At 43.6% G+C, this 22,812-nt stretch overlaps 1 protein-coding gene and 1 long non-coding RNA gene across 3 annotated transcripts in view; one reads left to right on the top strand and one right to left on the bottom strand.

The window, feature by feature from the left end:
* Positions 1 to 7,931: 7,931 nt before the first annotated feature.
* On the bottom strand, positions 7,932 to 8,741 carry LOC117050813. Its single transcript, XR_004427129.1, has 2 exons — positions 8,624 to 8,741; positions 7,932 to 8,027 (listed from the first exon to the last, which is right to left on the bottom strand). It is a non-coding gene; the product is annotated as an uncharacterized LOC117050813 (long non-coding RNA).
* The window catches only part of ZNF536 (zinc finger protein 536), a 446,856-nt gene continuing 432,032 nt past the window's right edge, over positions 7,989 to 22,812 (top strand). The window contains exon 1 of one of the 2 annotated variants that reach the window (XM_033156684.1): positions 7,989 to 8,072. The gene's annotated coding sequence lies outside the window, so the exon portion shown is untranslated. Of the gene's footprint in view, positions 8,073 to 10,156; positions 10,287 to 22,812 lie in introns of those variants that run through there. The other variant, XM_033156685.1, reaches the window with a different exon arrangement.

Raw genomic sequence — 22,812 nt, 5'->3', positions numbered from 1 at the left:
TATGTGGTTCATTTGGAGAATGATGTCTGTACCATCTCTAAAGGGGGTAAACTGTTGGTCAGTGTGCCTTGTAATGATGATGGAGTTTTTGTTTTGGAAACAGGTAACAGTACCTCTGACACAGCACAGGCGCTGTGCGCGAATACGCCGATGCATCGTGATTGTTTACACTTATGGCATCGACGCTTTTCTCATAGGAATTGGCAGTACGTAAAGAAGGCCCCAGGTAACACGCAAGGGTGCGAGTTTTCACCATGCTCACGGTTTCTTGACTGTGCTGCATGCAAACAGGCCAAGGTAAAAACGTGCCATTTTCCTAGATCAGATAGAGTCACCACGGAGTGTTTTGCTCTCGTTCATGCAGACCTCTGTGGTCCGTTCCCGACGCCCAGCATGGGCGGAGCCAAATTCATTCTAACTCTCACGGACGACCACTCGAGAGCAGGATGGTCGATTCCGCTCAAACACAAGGGGGAGGCGGCCAGCATGATCAAGGAGTGGGTCGTTGCGGTTGAACTTGAGTTTTCCTGCAAAGTTCGCAGCTTTCAGTCGGACCGAGGAATGGAATTCTTAGGGTCCACACTGCAAGGGTTTTTTCCGCCAGAAAGGTATCAAGCACAGGTTGTCAGCTCCATATGCTCCTCCCCAGAACGGAGTTGCCGAGAGGAGGAACAGGACGCTGCAAGAGGCGGTGTCAGCCATGCTTTTCGATGCTAAGTTGCCTCAGAAGTTCTGGGCTGAAGCATGGAAGTGTGCTTCTTTCTGTTTGAACCGCACCTACAATTCGGTGGTAGGTGACACGCCCTATGCTCTGTTGTATGGCAAGAAGCCAAAGGTTCACTTCATGAGAGTGTTCGGCTGCCAGGCTTATGTGCTGCTGCCTAAAGCCAAGCGCCGCAAAGGTGGACCTAGGTCCCAAAAGATGATCTTCGTCGGGTACGAGCCAGCCTCCAAGGCCTGGAGGTTCGTCTACCCTGAGGGGAAGGATCAGTCTCGGGTAGTGCTCAGCTGCAGTGCTGAGTTCTGCGAGCAGGAGGGGTGGAAACGTGTTCACGGCAATCCAGAAGTTCTCACTGACATTCTGGAAGGTCCTGAAGATGTGGGACAAGCAGGTGCACCACCGGCTGGTGGTGGTGGTCCGGGTGGTGGTCCGGCTGGTGGACCAGGTCCAGCTGGCGGACCAGCCCCGGCCGTTGGTCCAGCTCCGAGAGGTGGTGGTGCTGCCACTCCTGGCACTTCTGGTGGTTCGGGCCGAGCACCCAACCAAGGCCAGGTTGCACCACGTCCAGTAGCTACTCCGAAGCAAGAGCCGCGGAGTGCACCAGTTTCTCCAAAGGCTAGATCTGGAAGACAGTTCAAGTGCAGTAGAACGTCTCCAGAGGCTGGTCCAGGGGAACCATTCAAGAGGAGCAGGTCAGTAGGAGAGTCACCAGACGCCAGGGACTCACAGGCAGAGTCCAGCTCGTCTGAGTCAGAGGGGGACTCCAATGACACACTGAGGAGGTCCCAGAGGACCACGAAAGGAATTCCTCCTGAACGGTACACAGCCACTAGCGTGTGGGCTTGTATGGCTCTGTGTGAGCCAGAGAGCTTTGAGGAAGTGCAGAAATTGCCTGAGCCGGAAGCCAAGAAGTGGCACCAGGCAATGCAGAAGGAGATGGACTCCATGAAGGCACTGAAGGTGTTCTCCACAGTGACGCTGCCCAAGGGCGAGCGTGCTGTGAGCAGTCGCTGGGTGTTTAGGCTTAAACCCACAGCAACTGGAGAACCTCAGTATAAAGCTAGGCTAGTAGCCAGAGGCTTCACGCAGAAGAAGGGCTTGCATTACACGGAGGTGTATGCGCCGACTTCTAGGAGTGAAACTCTTCGCTTTTTGTTAGCTGTAGCTGCTCAGAGAGGCTTTGTAGTGCACCACTTTGATGTGGACGTCGCTTATCTGAACTCGTCTTTGGAGGAGGTTCTGTACATGCTACCTCCACCAGGGTTTGAGGGCAATAATCCAAATGTCGTGTGGAAGCTACACAAATCCATTTATGGCTTACGGCAGTCCGCCAGGAACTGGAATTTGTGTCTCCATCAAGCGCTGGAAAGCATGGGTTTCCAGCGGAGTCTTGCTGACAGTTGTCTTTACCTGGCAGGTTCCGGCCAGGAGCAAACTCTGGTGCTCTGTTATGTCGATGACATCATTTGCCTTGCCAAGTCAGAGAGTCAGGTGCAGGAGTTTGCACAGGAGCTTAGTAAGCACTTCAAGCTCAAAGAACTAGGTCCAGTGAGTGTTTACCTAGGAGTCAAAATTGAAAGGACTGAGGATGGCAGTTTCTTGCTAAGTCAGGAGAGCAAGATCGAACAGCTACTAGAGAAGTTCAGGATGTCTGACTGTGCCAGTGTCAGAACACCAATGGAGACTTGTTACGTAAAGGACAGTCAGTCCGGGGAACACTCTGCGTTCCAGAGCCCCGAGGTGTTCCAGTCAGCACTTGGAAGTCTGTTGTATCTCTCCCAGTGGAGCAGACCGGATATAGCCTTTGCTGTAAATCTGCTCAGCCGGGAGGCAGCACAACCCAGTGTGCATGCCTGGAATGGCATCAAGAGGGTACTGAGGTACCTACAAGGTTCCAGAGATTGGCGCCTCAAGCTGTCAGCAGAAGGTGGAGCACAGCTCTCTTGCTGGTCTGACAGCAGCTGGGCCAATCTGGATGACAGGAAATCAGTGTCTGGACTCGTTGTCAAGTACGGGGAGGCTCTGGTCGGGTGGAGATCCAGAAAGCAGAGTCTTCTAGCTCTCTCCTCTACAGAGGCTGAATTCAGTGCGTTATCTGAAGCCTGTAGGGAGATGGAGTTCTACAAGTGCTTGGTCCAGGAAGTCAACGGGGAGTGTTGTTTACCCATCACAGTTTGGGAGGACAACCAGCCCTGTATGAAGCTGGCAGAGACTGGACAGTTCAAGTCCAGAACCAAACACTTGGACATCCGGTTTAGGAATGTTTGTCAGAGTATTCAGACAGGCTTGGTGAAGCTGAAGTATTGTCCAAGCCAAGAGAACCTAGCGGATGGGTTCACCAAACCTTTAGGGTTCCAACTGCATTGGGAATTCTGCAATGGTTTGTATCTGGTGTAGGCCACAACCTGCACCATGCCCTGTGTGTCCGGCGAGAGGGGGTGTGAGGACCTGAAAGGGTTACACACAGATCTAGCTACGCCGTCACACAGGAACTGACATGTGATGTTATGCTTTGTAATATGAGACTTCTATAATTCTCAGACCGAGTCTGAAGTCTGTGTGAGAAGGTTGCTTTCGTTTTTGCCTGTACCGGAGAGGAGCCATGAGCGCCTCATCTCCGGGCTTTTGAGTTATGCTACGCTGCAATAAATCTGCTTTGCTGACAGTGGAGGAGTCAGTGTACGTTTGTTAAAGACTGCTGATTAACAAAGACGATATTGCAGGGGGTTTCGCTTCAAGAACGCTGTGCATTTGAACTCTGCTATGAAGGTGAAAGTGTTTTGGAACTGCGCGATCGGGAAGCCTGCCGGACCCATTTTGGTGATTTGTGGCTTCTGAACGCAGGGGTTTTATTGCTCCTGACCCCTCGCAACACAAAAGAAAGGATCCTTCCAGATGGGTGCTTATTTGTGGCACTGTGGTCTAAACCACTGAGCCTCTCGGGCTTGCCGATTGGAAGGGCGGTGGTTCAAATCCCTGCGATGGGGTGAGCTCCCGTTGCTCTGTCCCAGCTCCTGCCAACCTGGCAGTTCGAAAGCATGCCAGTGCAAGTAGATAAATAGGTACCGCCGTGGTGGGAAGGTAACGGCGTTTCCGTGCGCTCTGGCACTCGTCACGGTCCTCCGTGCGCCAATAGCTGTTTAGTCATGTTGGCCACATGACCCAGAAAACTATCTCTGGACAAACGCTGGCTCCCTTGGCCTGAAAGTGAGATGAGCGCCACAACCCCATAGTCACCTTTGACTGGACTTAACCGTCCAGGGGTCCTTTACCTTTTACCTTTACCTTACCTATTTGTGTGATCAATGCTTCTTGTAAGTTCTTTGCAAGGGCCACATGATGTCAAAATTTCAGGTCATATTTTTTCGTTATTTAATCCAGATTTACCCTTTACGTTGAAAATCTAATACTTTTTAAAAAATAAATGTTGCCAGTCACACATTGTAATGCCTGGAGAGAGAGAAAAGTTGTGGAAGCAGGTATACACACCAGTGTCTCCCCTCAAAGGTTGACTTCCGGACAGTGATGCTTCTCTTTGTAATTCCAAACCAGAACTGTGACAGTTGATCTAGACCAGGGCAATCACTAGAGGAGGAGCCTTGTGTTTCTGCTTGAGTGGTATAGCATGATATCCTCACCTGGCACACCTGTAGACATGTGGTCCTTCAAGTCCCATCTTTTTGTTTCTTCCAATAGGGAAATCCCTAAACCAGGAAAATCCTGCATAGTTTAAGAGCAGGTGTTTGCTTTTAGAAGTTTTAAACTTTTTTAAAAAGTTGTTTAAAGTATTTTAAGGAGGTAGTTTTAAACTGTTTTAATTGTATTAGTATTGATATGCCTTCCACATTTATCTGTATGTCCTTTGAATATACAGGGTATAAAGCTTTAATAATAATAATAATAATAATAATAATAATAATAATAATGGATTTGAATAAATACTGAGTTTTCTACCTAGTATTTGACTCTTTGGGGTTAATGAGCTGGCATTTCACCCCTCCTTTCTCCAGATACTATTGGTCTATTGAAGGGTTACCTTCGAAATAATACAAAGAGAGAGAGAGAGAGAGAGAGGAAATGGAAGTAGGATTACTGAAAATCACCAGCTAAGATGGTCAGGACATAGATTTTGTAAATGTTTATTTATTTAGTAAGCATCTTCAGGGTCTCACTTTCTGCAATACTGTAGGCTTTCTTAATACTGTGTCTTCTCAAGCTTCCTCATAGTGGACTTCACCAAGTCAGGAAAACAACCCTGTTAAAGGTATTTCAGGTGTAAGAGGGGTTAAGGTTATGTACACATCTCCACTTGCTCCTGCTCCAGCATGCTCCTACTGCTGATATTTGAAGCCAAGGATGCACAGTGTTAGCCACAATTCATCTGTATCCTGTAGCTTATTGAGAAATACTCCTGTTTGAGGTGTTTCCCCCTCAAACCATCTTCCATCCAATTTGAAAATGAAAGCCCCAGTTCAGTTGAGGTATGTACTGTTTGGACCACTGTTGCACATGCACAGATGGCTGCAGATGGCAGCTTCATTGAATAGGAGTTCAGAGAGTGTGTTTGCAATTGCAGGGAGACAAAACAGGTCACCAGCATCAGGTGAAGAAAGCCTTGCCACCCTTCTGGTGTGAGCAGCGGTGTAAAACAACAACTTCAAATGTGGGTGGGGGGTGGGATGATGTTGCTGCTTTTAAAGCCACTAATGTGCACATTGCCTTAGACTGAAGGGGAGCATCAGTCACTCCTTGCCATGAACAAGGGACTTCACTGGCGTTGATGTACCCACAACTAATCTCCAGCAATTGGGTTTAGAAGAGAGAGAAAAATAAGTCACCCTGCTGACCTCTAACACAAGCAATCAACTCAACAGTTAGCCATATGAAACTGGGAAATGCATTGGAGATGCAGAGTGGCAGCTCATTAGGGAATAGCGTATCTTCCATGGCAACTGCCTGCATCACCCTATGGAGGCCCACCTCACACTGAGAAAACTATTCAGTCCTGGCCAGAGCTGAAAGCAGCATGATAGACTACATAAGACCACTTATCTAACTCAGAAACTGTCAGACTTACCGTATGTCTTAGGGTTTTGGGGTTGTTGTTGTGTTTTGCTTCTTATAAAGTTGTTAATCACAATCCCAGAGCAAGCCAGTGTGGAAGTTGTGTGTGTGGTGTGTGTGTGTGTATGTTTTCTGAGGCCATGAATGAGACAATGAAGGGTTAAAAGGCAACAACCATTCCCCCATTATCTTGTTCAAAAGGTGCCTTTTTAAAAAGTCCATATGGTGACTTCCTCTCGACCTGCTCTCTCTCTCTCTCTCTCTCTCTCTCCCCCCCCCCCCCAATCTCTTGGCCATGGCTGTCACTTATAAAGAATCACTTGACTTTACAATAACAAATTCAAAAGGCGAGAGAATATAATCTGTTGATCCACGAAGAATTGGAATAAAGAACACCCCCACTGCTCCAGTTATCATTCCCATAGCGATAGTGATATTATTGATGTGATTGCTATGCTAATTTCTATTGCGGGGGTGGGGGTGGGGAAGTGTATTTTGGAATTTGTTCAAAGAGAATTTCCAGACACGTTAAATGGTGAAGTGCGGAGTGAATTTCAAAACTTTGGAAAGACGGGACATGAAAACTGGTCTCATCTTCCCCACATTTTAATGACCAGTCTTAAAGAACTGCTCTTAAACTTCTTCAAAACAAAACAAAACAAACAAACAAACAAACAAAAAGTCAGGAGGGGTGGGGAAAGAAACTTCCTTAAAAAAAATCATTTTGGAAATCTCTCTTTTGGGGGGCAGCTGATTAAAAAGTCATCCTATTTGTTTGAGGGATGGGGAGGAAACTTCATATAATGTGAAAAACCAGTATGCATCCCTCTCAAATCAGATGGAAAGGAATAATGGGAACATTTAAGGAAGAGAGTAATTAAACACACCGCCCTTCCCACTCGCATACTTTTATTATTCTTTCGGGGAATTGCCAGAAATCTAACCCCACCTCCACTTGCATGGACTTCTGCGTTTATGTTAGAAGATTTCTGCTTGTGGTGTTGTTTCTGCTTTATTTTTCTCTCTCTCCCCCTCCCTCTCTCTTTTTTTTAACGGCATAAACTGATTTAAAATGTATGCCAGTCATCTTCAGGGAACTCATTTCAGTTGAGATGAAACTAGTGTTACCTGAATCAATGTTTTAAGTGTCCCTGTGGCTCGGCATTTTGAATAATCAATCTGTCTCCATCTCTTCTTAATCATGCGCATCACAGTCTTCTCTTTATTTGTCAGCTCGTTCGGATCTTGCCTTTCTCTCTCTCTCCCCCCCCCACCGCCCCCTTCCTATTAACATGCCCCTAATGTCGTGAGCTAGCTTTTTCCTTTTAAAAGAAACTGATGTATTTTGATACTTTTTTTATTATGACTAAATCTCTTTTTTCCCATAATTACCCCACAATCATTATATAATCCCATCACAAAGAGTCTATTGAGGCACCATGCTTTTGTCAACTATGGGACACAGAATCCATAATTGCATTATTCAGCTTTCTCTCCCCCCCACTCCATTTTGACCCCCCCTTTCTGCCCCGCTTCCCTCTCTTCTTTTACTTCAGTAGCCACACATACCCCCTACTCCCCATTTCTCACCTTCTGCGGGGCTACAGATTATTTCCTACTTCCTCAGCAGATCAACCTTGCTAAAGTTGCTGGCTTTTCTTTTCCTTTAAAGTTATCTGCTTTATAATATAAGCATTGGAGCGCAGGAGGAGGAGGAGGGAGTGGGAATCTCATATTTTAAATCTATATCTATATATATCCCCCCCCGATTATTCCAGACCCATAAGGCAAAAAGAACCTTCATGGCGTGTTTTTCCCCCCTCCCTCTTTCTTTCTTTCGTTCCCTTTTTTTCCCCTGGAAGTTTAATTACCGTATGCTAATTTCCTTGCCTACTACGTGATTAATTAAAATCATATTTTCATAATCATTTGGCACTAGTATTGTCTTCGTACCATCATGATCTCCTCTCCCTCTCCCTCTCTCCTCTTCTCCCCCCCCCCTCTCTTTCCCCTAAATAGTGTATGTAAATAAAGTCAGCCTTAATGGAAAGCATCAAAATGCAACGCTGAGGACCTTTCTCTGTTTGCATGCGTGCGATTGGCAACATAACTGCTTATTTACATTAAATACGCCACAAGGTTACAGTGCAGATCAACGTCACTTTATCGTTGATTACTTCTCTTAAGCGCCGGAGCGTCTTGGACGGATGCTGAGCGATCCAGCCGGCCGCTGAGCTTCCCCCTGGAGTTTTCCAAAGAAGCAGACTTGAAATAGTTTCCAGAGCAGGTAAGAAGCGATGCTTAAATACTCAACCCCCCCCCTCTCCACCTCCTCGCTTGCTCGAGCCCCCCCCCCCCGCTCTGCCTTTTTTTTTTCCTTTCCTCCCCTAAATGGGGAAAGATCTTCGGATTTGTTTAGGGAAAATGACAGGCGAGGGAGGGGAGAGGGTTGATCGAGGCTGGATCCTTAGCAGCAGAAGCAGCGGCGACGGGTGGGTGGGAGGCTGGAGTGGCGGCGATGGGGGGGGGGATCTTAGAGAAACGGCTCGGTTTTTTAATAAGTGTGTTTACACGGGCTCAAGGTCATGCCCCAAACTGCTCGGTGTTAAATGCTCCCCCCCCTTTTTTTTAGTTGCTTAGGCAGAAAAGGGAGCGAGCGAGCGAGGGGGGAGGAAAATGGACGATCCCAGCCCCCATTCTTTTGTAGATTATTATATCAAGGGGTTGAGCATTTGGCTCATCAAAGCTAAATGCCGCAAGACCTATCTAGTTGCTGTGAATTATGCCAAGGCGACAATGGAGTGGTGCCTTTTGAATGCTACAATGCTTTTCACCTACCAGATCGGGGAGGGGGAATCCAAAGCAGAGGAGAGAGAGAGAGAGAGAGAGCCGGGGATGTCTTGCGATGTTGCCTGATCGCTATCAAGGAAGAAGAGAAAAGGGGGGTCCTCCAACAACCCCCCCCCCAAAAAAGCGACAGATGAAAATAACACCTCCTTCCCGCCCCCACCTCCCCGTCCTTGGGATGGCTGGCCAAGATTTCGGGGGAGTCAGCCTGGCCGATCGGAGTTCCTCTCCTTGGTCACTTTCTCCCTCTCTCCACACGCCCCCCCCCGCCACCCACCCCGCGTTTCTCAGCCCGAGCAAATGATCAAGTCAATCATGTGGGGGATATGCTTCATTATTCATTGAACACAATCTTTTTGCAACGCTCCGCTTACGTGCAGGGGAGTTTCTCGTACCGTAAAACAAAACAAAAAAAAAAATTGGGAAGGTAAGGAGAGACAAAAGGGACGCCCCTGCTGGGTTGTTTATTTCCTGCTCTTTTTATTTTTTTGGAAGAGGGGAAAAAAGATTAAGAGATAAGAGAATGAGGGGGGGAGGAGGACCGGAGTTTTAAAAATATCTATCTTTCTAAAAAAGCAGGGTGCCCCCAGACATTGCCAAAGTCAGTTTGGACTGGAGTCCTTTCTCTCTCTCTCTCTCCACCCCCCCCCCCTTTGCATCATCGCAACAGGGCCTGCGTGATTAAAAAATACAGTATAATTAAATATCCATAGCAGTGACGTTTGCGAGCAAAGGCTGTCAGGGGAGAGAAGAATGAAAGGAGCAAAGGAGCCATTGCATGGCGCTGTAGAACTTAGCCTGGAGGAGAGACCGAGCGAGCGAGCGAGGCTGGAGAGCCGGCGCGGCTCTGGCTGGGTCTCTCTTTAAATCCGTTACTTTCGCGGGGTGTGTGCGTGTGTGTTTATGTGCCGGGGACCTGGAGAAAGGCAAAAACTTCCCCCCGGATTTTTTTTTCCTTTAATGAACACAGACGGAGGATTTAAGACCCCCTCCCTCGGCTGAGCAACACTCTCAAGTTGCCCAGAAACTTTTCATTAGGTTTCTTTCTTTCCTTTTTTTAAGGAATTGGTGCAATGCAAACTTCTGCAAAAGTGCCTCCTTTCCCACGTGCGCGGGTTGCATCCACCCCTTTCTTTGGGCTTCTTCAGGGGCAAACCGAGAGATGTAAAAAAGAACAAGGCGACCCCCCCTCCCCCGCGCAAAAACCCCCAACAACAACAAACCACCCCTCCAAACCTTTTAACACCTCTTTCCCCAGTCCCGGAATCAATGGCGAGCAAAAGTTTCGCCTCTCCGCCGTGCCCCGCGCGTGCCAAAACTTCTGCCGCGCTGCTGCCTTTGCAGCGAGCCCTGCCATTTTGTGCCCGGGTCTGCTCGACCTCTGCTTAGCGAGAAGCGCGCCTGGGCTTGAGGTTGCGGTGGGGGGTGGGGTGGGCTTTGCACTTGTCTTTCGGAGCAGTTCAAAATGCTTCTTTTTGGGGGGCTGGGGAGTAGGCAAGGGATTGCTTTGTGGATGGGGTGGTGGGCAGCAGAGAACTGGAAGAAGGAGCAGGCATGAGATCTGCCCCTCCACCCTCTTCCCACCGGAAGCAGGCAGCAAGCACCTGCCAGACAGGAATCCAGGGCATTTGGGAGACACGACCTCAAGTAACAGGTTAAAAGGGAAACTTAACGTGGAGAGAGGGAGAGGTGGGGGTGATTCCTGCAAGCGGGTGGTACGGAAGGCAGCACCTCGGACTTGCCGCCTTTGCAGGGTGGGTGGAAGAGGTTTTTTTTTTCAAAAATATATATATGTAGGAAGACTTGGGAGCGAGGTTGTTGAAGTGGCTGCCCCTGGTCTTCTTTCCGGGGTGGGGGGGGGGGTTGGCTGCCTTCTCCTCGTATCTGCATCAGTTTTGTTTTGTGGAGGGAAATACAGTCATACACTTTTTTTTTTTAAACGCAACTTATGTTTTTCAGCACTACAAAGTTGTTTAAGAAAATATGTAAATAAAGAGAGGGCTTTGATGCCACAGTAGGAAAAAAAATCCCAGCTCTTGAGGTCCTCATCTGTTGCAATGGGGCCAATATTTAATAATAAAGAGATAAGGAGTAAGTGGGGGGAGAAAAGGAAAGAAGCCCAGAGGTTGGGAAACTTCAAAAAGCAAACCAATTTTCTCTGTTTCTCTCTGTGTAAATAATGGGCATTTAATTAGATTTTTTAAAAGTTTTTTTTTAACAAACACCTCGCAGATTATCAGAGGCTCTAAATCAACGAGATAGATTATATATATATATATAGGGGTTGGTTGTTTGGGGCCTGGCTAATGTCACCACCGTGCTGGTATTTTGTGTTTAATCATTTGGTAGGTAACTCGAAATTCCAAGTGTCTGGGGAGGAGAGAATAGAAATTTGCAAAACAACAACAAAACGGGGGGAAAGAGAGAGAGAGAGAGGGCGAGTGGTCGGACTGGAGGCTCTCTGGAGGTGCAATGGGTGCTATTGTCGGAGGGTTTTTTGTTGAGCGGATATTGTTATGTCTATAATAGTGTCTAGGCGGAGACGTGAGTTGTCAGAGCCCTTCATTTTCACTTTAGCAGAACATGAGAGCTGGGGGGGGGGGGGGAGAGGAGCCCTTGCAACGCTAAGTTTGCCTGCCTCTGCTTTTGCTCGTCAAAATGCAAACAATGAGGAAACGGGGAAGGAGATAAGAGGCTGCCGGAGGAAGGAGTCGGTCCTGGGAAGTGGGAGCGAAAAAGGACCGCAGGAGAAACAGGCATGTGTCTTTCTCCCACTGCTCGAGACAGGCGAACATGGGATCTACTTTTAAAGATTTCTCTCTCTCTCTCTCTCTCTCTCTCTCTCTCTCTCTCTGTTTTCCCTCCTCTCTCTCCTCTCTGTGCAGTTTAAAATAATTCCAACAGGGGCCGTCTTTGCTGAGCTGATCTGCTTTGGTTGCCACAGATAGCACTGGTGGTGCCTTCCTTGCTTGTGTGTGTGATGGGGGGAGCTTATTTTAAGTGTCATAATTAAGTTTAGGAGCCTTGTTTGGGCTCATTCAGGACTGAGAATAAGGAAGGCTGGCTGCATTTAGCTCTTTGTTTTTCCCTTTTCTTTTAAGAAATTCTTCTGTAAGGGGTTGGCCGAACGCCTTTGCACATCGAGGCTTGGAGAATGATGTTTTCTTTCATAGTTTAATATTAGCAACTATATTTTTAACCGTTTCCACTGGATTTGATTATTTGTGTGGAAAATATCCCACCCCCACCTTTTCCCTCTGTGCCGTTCGATCACTCAAATCTTTGTTCATTGTTCACTGACTTTGGAGGAAGGCGCTTTAAGTGTCTAAAAAGAAGGGGGAGGCGCCCCCCCACCATCTCCTGGCTGGTTTGATGTTGAAATAGTAAACCTGAATGAGAGGGGGGTGGCGATGGTGGTGGACATTTGCAGCTTTAATTAACTTCGAGATGCTTCAACAAGGACTAGAGCGTTGCTGGTGACGTTGCTTCATAAATCTGCCCTGTGCAGGGTGTGTTGGATAGAAGTATTTACAATATCACCATCTGATTGAATATTCACTACCTACCGGGGGAGCAGATTTGCATAATTTGGATTTTTTTTTCCCAATGAAAGAAACTTATTTGCAAACCAAACCAAAACCTCTAGAAGTCCCCCAAACCCAGCTGCTTCGATCTTCATGATTATTCAGGGTTCAAACATAACTGAAAAGTAAGTGACCTGCGAAAGTGCATCAATAGGTTGTGTAAATAAAAGCCAAAGGGCTTTGGGATGGGTCTGCAATTCACTCTTTGGGTGCTTCTCAGTAGCAGGTTTTTTTTTCTCTCTTCATGTATCCTTGGGAGTTTTAAATTTATTATGACTATGACTATGATTTATTTTGCCTTCCTAACTTTCCCACTTCCTATCGCTTATTATACAAGGTGAGGTTTTCCTTACAATGAATACCTGCTGTGATGCTCTTGGGGTGTTTGTGTATTTGCATGTGCAGGGAATAAAATGCTTAAAACGTTTGCAATTTTGGGGGAAGTGGTGCTCCATATACTTGCTGCTGCTGCTGTTGTCAGAGGCTGAAGCGTGTTGCTTTTGAGTCCTTGTCATTGAATAGTTCATAAAGAGCTTAGTTGCTCAAAGGTCTGTGTTTTACATGGCTGTAGAGTTATGTGGTCATCTGTATTACTCTATATCTACCTGTGTAAAAACCAGAGGAGAAACTGAGCTATATAGCACGTAATAAAAAATGTAGAAGGCTGATTTCTAATTGTATGCCTTTCACCTTATCCACTTACAGTAGTAAAGATCACCGGAGTAATGAGAAATGTCTGAAATCTTGATGTACGTTTGAGGCTAGCTGACAGCTATTCCTAACAAAGTGGCTGATATTAAATCTGGTCCATTTCTCCAAATGGGGCTGTTTTTTAAGTATTGTTTTGAAAACGTTATTTATTTGTGTGAGGTTTTTTTTTAAAAAAAGACTTACCAGGGTTTTTAACCAGGGTTTTTTAAGAGCCTTCAAATGCCTCCCAAAAGGAAAGGAGGGATGTGGCAAAATTGAACGAGAGGATCAAAAGTGTAGAAGTGGGCAAGTGGTGTGGTGTGGTGTGGTGTGTGCCCCTCCATGCTGAAGGCTGTTTTAGTTATGATGTCATTCTGATAGTGGAGAGTGAATGTCTCCAGATTCTACCATTAAACGCTTGGCCGATCTGCCTGATAATGATAGCATTGACATGTCTGCACTTTGACAATTGCAAGCCTTATGTGCCCTATGAATTAACTTCTTCTTTCCCCTATGAAGTGAGAGCTCTCCAGCTTTAAGACTTGCAAATGCAACAGCACTTTGGTTGGCTGAGCCTTCTCATTGCTTTTAACAAAATATCTCTCCCTAAATTAAACAAACAGAAGGAGGACTTGTAGGTCCTTTCAGCATCCCAAGTTCATGTTAGCGTCAAGTTGCTTTAAGGGTACCCAGTGTAGCAGCCAGTTTGGGCCCTAATATCATTAGCTGCATAATCTCTATTTTCAGCATGGCTAGATTAATATGGGGTTTGATTTATTACAAGACGAACAGCTTCAGAGAAACACACATCCCAAGTGTTTGTTTTCTCTTATTGCTCTTTTTTGTGCTTTCTTTAATCGCTTTACAATGCATCCTCTGTAATATTTTGCCCCCTTAAATGCAGCATTCATAAGTGAAATGCCTCAACTTAATTGGAAATGCATATCTATTTTAATTTGACACATCCCTTTAAAGTTGGTTTGTCCGTAATACCTTAATGTTTTGAAGAATATCAGTTGCAATTTATAATCCAGTTTCTGTTGGCATTTCCCCGGCAACATAGAATATTTATGAATACATGCTCTTTTTTCAGGTGTTACTTTGGGTTCATCAGAACAGAAAGTATATAACAATAGAACCCTCATTGTTTTCAGCTATGTTCAATCATTTAAGTAGGCTATTTATTTACTGTTTAGATGCTGGTGTTATGCCGTACTAAACAGATTTGCATGTGAAACAGTCCATATTATGCTCACTTACACTGGACTTACCCAAAATTGTATTAGTGTCCCCCAAATTATTTCCACTCAAAGGCAACATTTTGCCGAAGAGTTAGCAAAAAGATAAGTAAGTCTGTAGAGAATACTTTAAATAAATTTGTAAAGGCATTTCCATTATCACAAAGGAAAAGTTATTGTTTTTCAGGATGCTTAACTTCTTAGCCACACTTCAGATCTTCAGTAAGCAGAAACTTGTTTAGAGTTCACCAGAGATTTAATGAAATGCTCCTGCATTTGTATCCATGCTGGATGCCATAACATAACCTGTTCCTTCAAAACAGCGGATAGTGAGAAATGTACAAGTTGCAGCATCAGTTTCACTGCTTTAGCTTGTAGCAATTCTGGGATCAGAAATTGCCAGATCTTCAGGAAAGAAAGCTGACACATTTGTTTCTTTACATACCATGGGAGCCTAAGGTGACCATGGGCATTTGCATTATAACAAACCTATAAAACCCACCAGTGCATTAATATGAACTGTAGTTTTCCTTAAACAAGCACAAGTTTTTCTCAAGTGAAGCTCATTCCCCCACCCTCTTCCTAACTCCCCATCACCCTTCTCAGAATGTTGCCTTTCATTTAAAATGTGCACTGTGGATTGCACACAGGTGTCTTTGGAGTGCTTCTAATAGAAAAAGCATTGAGTTGAATTTATATGAACTTTCTAAAAAGAAAAAGAAAAAAAAAGCCAGAAGGTAACGCAAATTAATTTTTCCAGATTGAATGAGGAGCTTTCCAATTTTTTAAAAGCACCTCTGATTTCACATTACCTGCTAAACCTAAGAAATACCTGTTACATATATTCTTTCTGGTTTCTGAATAAATATACTTAGGATTAATAAGAGACTATAAGCAGGGTATATTTTGAACATTATTTTTTTAAAAAATCTCTATTCACATCCTCCAGTTTTTGCTTCAAGCCATACTTTTGATCCTGTGTAAGATGTTTGGTATTAAGGAAAAGAAAAGAAAAGCAGGCGGGTGCGTGGGCAGGAGAAACATTGCAATATACCTTTTTTGGTAAATACTTTAAAAAATAAGAATCTGAAATTCTGAGTTAGTTATTCCAGAATATTCCACACACACACACACACGTGTGTGTGTGTGTGTGTGTGTGTATGTATGTGTACACACACACATACACGTGTGCACACACACTTGCAGAAGGAGAAGAAAGGCTGGCATATGCTGAAGGAAGACATTTATGTAAAAGTGCATAACTTTGGAGGAGAAAGTGGGGGTCAGTTAAACTTGTGAGTTGCTCCAGTTCTCTAGTTGCAATATCAGAACTCAGTGATTTTGGTCAGGGGGATGAAAAATTGAACTTCTAAAAAATAAAATGCAGTACTGAGAATCAGACCTTGAGCTTGAGACTATTTATGATCTGACGGGTGTTTGATGGTCATCTTGGAATGGATTGATGTCATCTGTCTATTTCCTCATGTCTCCGTGGGAAAAATAACCCAGCAGAACATTGCTAGAATGATAAGAATGGTTAGAGTTAACCGCAGGATATGAATGATCTTTTTCGTTTCTCCCAGTGATCAACGGGAAATTTGATAATACGTCTTTTGGTTCAGGTGAAGAAATACTTTATCATCATTTCCTTTCTACACTAGGGGAGTGACTAAACTGAAAACTTCTAATAGACGAGTTGCAATCTTGTGATTCTAATATCTAAAAGTATGTACGGTAGAATTAAACAGATGGACCACAATGAATATTCTTGGAAGTATAACTGCAGTTCTTCTAGTGGTCTGTGCTTATTTCTCCCTTCCCCATCAGATAGAGCTTGTGAAGTGCAGTCCTCTGCATGTTTACTCAGAAGTAAATTCCACTGTGCTCAATGGAGTATTACTTCCAGTTAAGTGTTGATAGGATTGTAGCCTAGATGTGTTAACGTTTGCTGCAATTTATATCTTTAAAAGTATACCGGACCAAATTGGTGTTTGAAGGCGTCAGGTTTGTTAAGTCAGACTATATCATATAAAAGACAAGCTGTTTTGTCACAATATTGTTAAGGTTTAAACACAAATCAAGGAAATGACACAAAAGCAGCACCAGCAGTTTCAGAATCTGACCCCTTTTATTTCACTGTGCAAAGTTGTGTTCATGATCATTTGCCAGAGCCTTGCAACCAAGGGAAGAATAATATGGGATTCTCTCTCTCTCTTTCATAAAAAGGGCTAACACTGTAAAATTCACATTGTCACCCATTGCGGTAGGACTTTGTGACATAAAAGGCTATCAAATTGGCAAACATCAATAATGCTTAACATCCGCATGGGTGCTGTTCTGTGACTTCAGAGCTGTGCAGATGGACAAAGATGGACAACTGGAGTGCAGGAAGGTGATGTCTGTGCAAGCCTCAGAATAAAAGCTCTGGCAGCATTGGTGAAACTCAAATTGGTGAATATTTTATCAGTGAAAATGATGAAAATTGTGGGCAACTTTATGCTAAATGTGGCTGATATATGAGACTGGTTGGCCTTTTTCCTGTTCTTTAAAAGTTCTTATATTGATGAATCTGCAAGGATGTGCAATGATTAGGTTTCATTTTGATATACAGCAGTATTATGGTCTCCATAGGCTTGCATTGACATTTCCTTCGGAGCTGTGTGATGGAACTAAGTGGAAAAGGCTGAGTGCCACTCAGGAGTTTGCTTCTTCTACCTTTTTTTTGGCGGCTGGGGGGGGATATTGCATTAAGGATGGTGATACAGGGGTGTCCACAATGAAGCCATAGCATCAGTGTCGCAAACAACTGATTTGAAACAACCATTTGATTGGAACAGCCTGTCAAGTTGAGCTTCTGCTTTTGTAATTATTGAGAAGTACTAGAGTTTGCGTGTGTGTGCACACTTTAAACTGTTGCTTTCAAATGCCCTTTTTAAATCAGAGTCCTATACATTTGCAACAAATGTCTGCAAGCTCCAAGGGGTGGTTTCTAAGTCTAGATGGGAACCGTGCACTCCATAAGCTAGCCCAGGAAACTCATGGAAGTGCCCAGGACTTGGGAATAAAGAAGACGTTACATTCTTGAGCATGTCCAGGGCCCCATCTGCACTATACATTTAAAGCAGTATTCTTCCACTTTAAACAGTTTCCCCAAAGAACCTGGGAAGTGTAGTTTCTTAAGCATGATTGACTGGTTAGAAAATCCCTGTTCTCCTCACAAAGCTACAGTTCTCAGAGAGGTTTAACAGTCAACTCCCCCTCCTGAAGTTCTCTGCACTAATACAGAGGTGTACGCATTTATGCGACTTCATTTCCTACAACAAAATATAATATATTATTGTGGTGATTTTCAACTTAAGTTTTACCCGGAGTAGATTAATGAATATGACTAAGTTATCTCCATCAATTTTAATAGGTCTAATCTGAGTTCAGCTTAGTTGAAAACCACTCTTATGTTCCTGTTAACAACGTTTTATTCATTAAACAACTGTATTGATGGTTCTTCATAACATAGTAATCACAGGCAGTTTCCAAAAAAGTATCTAAAAATATAATGCAAATAAATCAAATACTGATACAACACCATATTGATACAATACTAATATGCTAAAATTGAATACAAAACAGTTACAGGGATAGCATCAGATCAGACTGATTAAGACCTTAGGTACTAGTTATAACCCAAAGTAAGGCCTTGTCCTGTATCACCACAAAACATGCTGCTGCTGTCCCTCATAAGTGCAAGCAGGGCTCATGCTGCCAATCTCAGAGCTTGGACCAGTCTGCATATGCAAAGGCACTGACAAGTACCTGAGTCCAGTGAGAAATCCTGATAACACTTTATTGAGAAAACTGAACAAAACACTGTGTAAACTGTGAGGAGAAATGGATAGAGAGGTTTTCCCCCCTCTTTTATACTTCAAACTTTGTACGTAGCAGGAGAAACATTCAGGCAAACACACAGAGGGAAAAACCCCCTCGGAACTACACAACCAATCAGAGCATATGCTGCCTCAGTGAGGATCATGCTTGGTTGCTAAGCAGCATTTCACTCTTGACCATGGGTGGCACCAGAAGTGGGGCAATGGGCAAACCCCCCACAGACATGGAGCTCTGACCTTGCCCCCCCTTGCTGGAGGTTAGTAATTAACATATGCTATTATTATTATTATTATTATTATTATTATTATTATTATTATTATTATTATTATTATTATTTCAGAGAACTTAATAAGTAGGACACAGCTTGCCCACTTAGCAATATACTTTGCCCATACAGTGCCCCCACCGATTAATTTTTTTCTGGTGATTCCATTGCTCTTGGCTAGTTGACTTGAATCTTAACAGAATTAACATTTAAGTTACAAACAGAATGATCCCTGCACTCCATCAAAAACTCAGGCCTCGAATTGGGCCAGGTAACTTATAAGTCAGCCAGTACAAGTTGTGCAGAATGGGTGTCACATGACTTAGTGCATAAGCACCTGCCAGCACTCTAGGATCACCATTCTGCACCTGCTGCCATTTCCAGAAGCCTCAATACAGAGCTCATTACAGGAATCAAGATGCGAGGTTTTGGGGAATGGCTGTGACTGGCAAACTAGTCAGAGCTGGAAACAGGCACTTCTTGCTAAATGATGAGTTTTGGCAGGTTGTAGCTGAGAAGCAGTGTATAAATGTTTCAAATAAATAAAATAGTGTATATTCACCTGTTGCAAAATTAAAGCGGTTCCTCCCCTTCTTTAGGGCTTACTGTAGTTGATTTCATTGCATTCCCTTGGAATTTAACTTTTTTTGCTCACAGACATTGTCATGGAAAAACAAATGGGGATTTTCTTAGCTGTATGCAACGTTTCACCCAAATCTTGGATACTTTTAAGAGGCATTCAGGGTGTGTGTGTGTCTCCCCCCGCTCCCCATCTCAGACATTTCTGTTCTCTGAGATACTGGTGGAAGCAAAAACTGTAATGAGATACTTATTTCCTTCTGTACCAAAATACTAGGACCCATTTGCATTTTATTAGGGTGAAGTAACTTGCCTGTGATGGCATTGTGGTGGCACGAGGAGGATAGATGAAGGCAGGAGCCCATGTATGAATGATGTGGCAAGACTTATGAAACTGGAGGTAGAGGGAAGTGGCTATTTGGATCCATCTCTAGGCAGTGCAATGCCTGGGCCAGCACTACTAAAACCAAAAGTTTTTTTTTAAAAAAAGACAGTTGAAAAAACACCTGTTGCCTGGCTTTAGAATCTGAACAAGTTGTAACTGGAATTTGATACCAGGTTTGAAGTTCTGGAGATGTAGGAATCTGATTAGCATGAGGTGCAGTTGACTCCAGGCTAAAAGAACATGTGAGAGGGTTGTGGCGTTATGAGGCTTTGTTGATCAGGGCTGTGTACACATTGCCATGTACTGTGGCTCCAGTGCACTCTCACTAGTTGTATTTGAAGCTTGTGTACACTTAACGTTATCCACAATTCATCATGTATCCTGTAGTTTATTGAGAAAAACTGCTGCTTGGTGTGTTTCTTCTCAAACCAGTTTCCATCTGATTTGAAAATGTCAGCCATTTCTTGGGGTTGGGGTGAGTGGGAGACGGGACCTTGTGCTACTTTGTGCTTTTTTGGATAAAGGGAAAGATTCCTGACCATTTCTATCTGGCAGCTTACTTGGTTTTGTTCCCATTTTGAAAGAGAGCCGCCGAGTCTCTCTGATCCATGTCAGCCAGGCTGTCTGTCTGTCTGTCTGTCTATCTATCTATCTATCTATCTATCTATCTATCTATCTATCTACCCCTAAAGGGAGCAGTATATACACGGCTGTGTGAGAATATGCAGATCTGTGTTTAGGGGTGAAGCCCACTGGATAATTTTAAATTGGCAATGCAGTTCTTAAGATTAAAACCTAACAAAACACCCCTAATTTAATGGATCCGTTCTGTATCATAAATATGCTGTAGGATTGTGGTACCTTTTTGCATTGCTGAAAGTTATAGGTGTTAAGTTTCGCTTTAGAAGCAAGCAGAGTTATGACACTGAAATATTGCCGGAACTTTAATAATAGCTTAATAGGTCTAATAGCTAATGAAACATCATGCTTGACAGCATTGTTACTAGAAATATTGCTATATAGAGAATTTCGAAATATCTAGGTTAAGTTCAGAAAAGTTTCTGCTTCCAGATACAAGGAGATAGCAAAATAAGTCCCAGTCCGATTGGACCCAAAGAAACCAATGGGCTTGCTCTGAATATGACTTAGTTGGATATTAACTAGTAGTTGAATTTGCATTATACTGTCAGAGAAGTAGCTCATCTAATCCACTGCTGTTTGCTTAGACTAGCCATTGCTCTTGAGGTCACCACCAAGCCTTTCACCTAAGTAAAATCCCCTTAGCCTAACCTAAAATCCATTAAAATGGAATCTGTGGCTCTGAGCAAGCTAAGAATGTGTTTTCTGAGTGAACCAATATCCATTGAAACAGACACAGCATATGTTTTTGCCTCTCGCCTCTCCATATCAAAAGAGGTTTGTGGAATGTGCTTTGAGCCTGAGATGAGAAGAAATTCTTTTAGAATGGAATTTAAGGACATATTAACACATGACATGCTTACCTACTTAAGTACAAGGTGAAGTGAACCATACCTTTGTATGATTCTGGCCTCTGCTGTGGTGCTCATCTTTCAGTGGGCAGGGTGGTAGGATTTGTCTTTCTTACACTATTACTGGATGAATACTTCAGGAATTTTGTTTATTGTATTCTGTTCCTCTTATCAGCTTTTTAACCGATTTAGCTGTTGTCAATTGCTTTGAGACTTTTTAAAAAATAAAGCAATTAATAAATGCATTTAATAATGCTCACTACTACTAATAGTGTGTGCACCTGCTTCTTTTTTACTGTATCTATGTGTGTTGGCAACGTGGTGATATACAGCTTCTTAGTTTGTCTGTACTTAGTAAAATGCATATTAGTGTTCACACAAGTGGTGAACCTGAGAAGTGACAGTTGTATCCGTGGTGTACACAGCTGTTTACTACAGCTGGTGTCATGTGAGCAGTGGTGCACAGCCTCGTTAAAAGAAGTGCATTGTCTTAATTGGGATTGTCTTCTTGTGGTAAAATTCTGCCCAACTTTACTGGCTCATCGAAGTTGGAACATGGCAGTAGTTAAATACACTGGTGTGTTCTGCTAACATGAGGTATGTGGGAAAGACTTTAATGGGTATTAGGCAACACCTGATTAGACCCTTCATCCACTTCCATTTCAATCTCATGGAGCAGTCCTTGGTGTAACTGGGACTGGGAAAGAGTATTCTTCTCAGAAACCAGTTTCTCTGGTTCCAGTGTTAGAAACTGAGATATGAAAGCTAAGAGCTAAATGGCACCTTAAACCTAGGTTATGGCCACAACAATGGAATGTCTAGGTGTGCTTTTTTATAACAAGAATACAAAGCTGAAAATGAATGAACTGCAGCTAAAATATTACTTTCATTTTTCACATGGTCTAGCCTTTTCCCTGCCCATCCTCCTAATATTCTTAAGAGGGTCTCTTCTCTAGTCTTCAGGGAGTACTGTAGCTGGAAGTGGGGAGGCAGAAAAGGGTCCTCCTTTCCTTCCACTCTGCAGTTTTAATCTGAAATCTTAGGCACAGTACTGCACCCAGAGCTCAGAAACTGCTCACACTAATGAAATTCCCTGTTGCAAAATGCACCTAGAACAATGGGAGTTTTGAACACTGCCTGGTTCACACATAATGCTAACCTGTGGCTTGAGCCTTAAGTTCTTGTGTGTAAGAACTTAAGTTCTAGAGCCTTAAGACTTAAATGTTCCCCACCGTTCCTTCAGATGCAAAGAAGAGACCAAAAATGTAAGGAGGAGATAGGTTACTCATGTTTGAAACCAGACATATTGTGGTTAGTTTTAACTATGGATTAGTGAAACAAGGTAACTTCAAACCATGGCTCACCATCCATGGCTCATTTCTGTAAAGCATAGTTAATACTAACCTCAGTTCTCAGTTTGGAAGAAACTAGTAACTCTGGTTAGTTGCCAATGGAAATGAAAACATCCAGTCTCTTTCTTGAAGCCGCACCAGAGAAGCAAAAGGGGTGGGGGAAACACAATCAGGGCTCACCCAGGCGAAATCCTATAGCACTAATGTATGGTTTAGTGTTATGTCAGAATGCATATGTCATTGAAGTCTCTGATATTGTTGGTTTGCTTTCTTCAGCATGCTTATTGTGATTATGGCATGGTACGCCTTTGCTTTCATATATTATGGGCCAGTTTTTGAAGTCCATTTTATGTCCACTTGTTGTACTCACATGGCACCTTCTATGAATACCTGTGGACTTCTTGAAGACAAAGCTTCTTCTTCACCCCAGTGGCAGTGGTGGTGGTGAAGTTGACAATTTCCCTTGATCATGGCAGTTTAAAATAAGAAGTAATATTGCAATTGTAAAAAAAAATGCACTTAAAAGTGTGAATGCATCTCTGTATGAATGCATCCTTGGGGTTACCATTGCTTAGTGAAAAAACTGACAGGCTCTATAATATGTGAAAGTTTATCTTGTTTGCTGTATTTTAGGTTAGTAGTGGAATGTTGACTAGGACCTCATCAAGTTCAAGTACATTTGCAAATATTTTATATTGAGATCAATAGGTTTGAT

Source organism: Lacerta agilis, chromosome 8, assembly GCF_009819535.1.
Source record: "Lacerta agilis isolate rLacAgi1 chromosome 8, rLacAgi1.pri, whole genome shotgun sequence".
Classification (NCBI taxonomy): Eukaryota; Metazoa; Chordata; class Lepidosauria; order Squamata; family Lacertidae; genus Lacerta; species Lacerta agilis.
This window is presented reverse-complemented; position numbering and strand designations above follow the sequence as displayed.